The sequence below is a fragment of the Carcharodon carcharias genome, chromosome 9, assembly GCF_017639515.1.
Source record: "Carcharodon carcharias isolate sCarCar2 chromosome 9, sCarCar2.pri, whole genome shotgun sequence".
NCBI classification, from domain to species: Eukaryota; Metazoa; Chordata; class Chondrichthyes; order Lamniformes; family Lamnidae; genus Carcharodon; species Carcharodon carcharias.
The window spans coordinates 136,018,039-136,021,575 of record NC_054475.1 but is presented as its reverse complement, the minus strand read 5'-3'; the positions used below and the strand labels follow the sequence as shown (position 1 = coordinate 136,021,575).

Sequence of the window (3,537 nt, the reverse complement as noted above, 5' to 3'; positions counted from 1 at the left end):
AGTTTCTAATTCAATGCAACATCCTGTTCCTCCTCAGAAATGCTTCATAAGAATATCAGTATATCCTTGCTCTTATATGCCATGAATTTATTTCCATAGCCTATTGGTTCTAGTTTTCTTTCTAGCTGTCTTTTACTATAATCACATGTGTCGTGTTTGGCTGATGATTGTATCCAGATTTTTCTCGTAAATCACTTTTGTTTTACAATAAATTCTGTGACTTCCTTGAAATGATCCCTTTTATTTGATTCCAATGCCAATTTGTTTTTCTAATTTCTTGTTTATCCAGAATTTTTTTTAGCCTTTTTAAAAAAAATAATTTTATATATTTTCCATTTTGGCGCTCGCTCTTTCCTAAAGTTTTGCAAAAATATTTGTACTATTGAATGGTATTTTTAACTTCCCAATTTAGCCATCTGCGTATTCCGCTCTAGATTCTAACTGAGCCAGGGAAACAGACCCTCCTAGCATGGCACCAGTCCACTTCTGCCTCCATCCTTGATTGTCAGTTTTATGGAAAAATGGGTGGACCAAGCATGGGGCATGCTCGTCTCATTTTCTCCAGGCTTTGAGAGGCTTAACCGTTAGCTCCGTAAAGGGGCCACTGGAGGCTTCTCCGCAAAACTAAGCTTTTTGGTTTTTTAAGGACTTTTGTCGGACCAGTAGGGCCTGGTTATGACAAAATTCTCCTGGCCCCACCCCCCCCAGAACCATTCCCCCAGCCTGTTCCCAACAACAGTCTGAATAAACAACTGACTGGTGCTAAAGTGGACTGATTACAGGAAAACATGTAGGGCAGTGGAAAGCCTAGTTGATGTTCACAATCCACATGTTAATGAGTAAGAACTTTGAAACAATTTGGGCCTGCAGAAATATTGGGCAAGTTCCACGAACTCACCAATGATGATGCTTATATTTGATACCAGAGTAGAAAATGCTCTCCACTTTGTGACAAATAAGGTTCCTGGAGTATTTTAAAACACTAAAATTGTTTGTTGGAATTCTTTGCAGATTTTAAACAATTTAGCAAAATTTTGAAAACATTAGCCACACATGTAGTTGAATAATTGCTTCAAGTAGTAGTAATGAGCTGTAATTGATGTGTCAGCCTTCTGATTTTTGGGTTTATCTTAGATAAACCTGGTAATTAGGACAGAAAGATGAATTTTAAAAGTTTTGTTAAACCCAATGAAACCCAAAAATGTAAATATAATTTTTAAGCTAAAAAAACGACTCTAATCTTTCCTCAGCATAGATGAAGCAAATGGCTTAATGACACTGCTCCTTCCTTTTGCAATAAACTGACCCCTGTTTATTGATTCTTCCCATAGTTACCTTCACTTTGAACAGCTTTTAAGCTTGTGTGGACCTCAACAGTGCAGGATTTTGTTATAGAGTCGGGTCGATTTGGTCAGCCGCTGAATCCATAGAGAGTGCGGCCCTGGAGTTTCAGAGTGTACACTACACCCATGGCGGTGACCGTCTTCTGCTTGGCGTGCTCGGTGTAGGTGACAGCATCCCTGATCACATTCTCCAGGAAAACCTTCAGCACCCCGCGGGTCTCCTCGTAGATCAGGCCCGAAATGCGCTTGACACCACCACGGCAAGCCAGGCGGCGGATGGCCGGTTTGGTGATGCCCTGGATGTTGTCGCGAAGCACTTAGCGGTGCCGCTTCGCTCAGCATTTGCCCAGTCCTTTCCCTCTGCCTGACATGATGCTCCTGCAGGATAACTCTTTCAAGTACAAACATGTTTCCATCTGTTCCTATTCAGATGAAATTACATTGTTTCATAGTTTGCCATTGTGAGATTTGAATTCTTGATCTTGGGGTTACAAACCCAGTACCATGACCACTTGGCTATTACCACTTGGTTATTTAGGCTAAGCCAAATGGTGAAACTCACCCACAGATAACAGGGTAATTTTGAATTTCAGTGGCACTTTAACATGGCAGTGCTAAGCCGATCAGATTGTTCGGACTGAAGTGCTTCTTTCCGACAGCTTTGTCCTTGAATCACCCCAAAATAACCTCCACTGCACAACAATGGCTGCAGCATTTAGCTGTAACTCTTTCGAGTACAAACCCTTTTCCATCTGTTCCTATTCAGATGAAGTTACATTGTTTCATAGTTTACCATTGTGAGATTTGAACTCTTGATCTTGGGGTTACAAACCCAGTACCATAACCACTTGGCTATTTAGGCCAAGTCGCTCCTGCAGGGTAACTCTTTCGAGTACAAACACGTTTCCATCTGTTCCTATTCAGATGAAGTTACATTGTTTCATAGTTTACCATTGTGAGATTTGAACTCTTGATCTTGGGGTTACAAACCCAGTACCATAACCACTTGGCTATTTAGGCCAAGCCACTCCTGCAAGGTATCACCAAGAAGTCCACGGCACAACACAGACATCAAGATGGGCAACATGGTGCATGCAATCCTACATGGGTCTATCCAACATGTTGAAAATGGCATCCATCACAGCCAAGCCTAATTCTTGTTAATTGTATATCAATTGGGTGTTAATTGTATTCAGATGGGTGGGTGTTAATTAGGAACACATTTCTGAGTTGGTCCAAGTTGAGTGGAATGCCTGAAATACAGCTAAGGATGGTGCATCCCGCAAGGTGTCAAAGCAGTCACTGAGTAAAGTCACCAAGAAACCGCCCAAGAAGCAGAGGAATCATGCAAGAAGAACTATTCCACTTAAGTGTACAGGGCGTTAATCCAGGTTCAGCCTTCCAGCAGGATGTCATCCAAGGTATTGTGTGTCACAAACTCCTTCATTGTCAACATTTTTGAGCACAACACCTCCGAGGCCTCATACCTCATTCACTACAACAAACGGCACACCATCTTGGCCAGGGAGATCCAGAGCACCATCCACCTCATGCTGTCTCCAAAGACACGAAAGCAGTAACCAAATGCACCAGCTCAGTTTGGGTTGCCCATCCTAACGATTATAAGGAACTCGTATTTCACATTGGCCCTAGGTCCCAAAACCTTCCTCAGGGACCTCAGTTCCACAATTTGAACTGTCTCAAGGAAATTCCCTCCATGCCTTGTTGTTCCATATGGAAGGGTTCCCTGTACTGGTTGCTGCTGCACACCTACCACTTCCTCACCTTCATTAACCACCTGGACATGCCGTTGCTTTCTGTCCTGCTGTTTGGAGGAGGTGGGGGCCCCCAGTGGAGGGCTCTCGACGTGGGAGTCCTCCCCTTTATCATTGTGGATTTGGTATGGAGGATGTTGCATTGCAGCAATGCCGTACAACCATAGATTAAGGTAGTTCATGGACTTCCAGGTCGCCTATATTTTCTGCTGCCTCGAGGAGTCCATGTTCCATGTGTATATTGGTTGCCAGAGGCGCAGCCCCTGTTTGATTACTTGAGAGGTGCTTCTCAAATTCTGGTTGTACTTCAACTCCCCACTCCTGATCTTTGACCACCCAGTACAAAGGGGGCAGGCAGGGCAGAGGACCCACTTGTAAGCCTGCTCCTGGATCTGGCCAACGTGGCCATTATCAGGTCC

The 3,537-nt window shown here is 43.6% G+C and overlaps 1 pseudogene; it reads right to left on the bottom strand.

Annotated features, from left to right (window-relative positions):
- Positions 1-1,411: 1,411 nt before the first annotated feature.
- On the bottom strand, positions 1,412-1,714 carry LOC121281856 (annotated as a pseudogene).
- Positions 1,715-3,537: the final 1,823 nt, after the last annotated feature.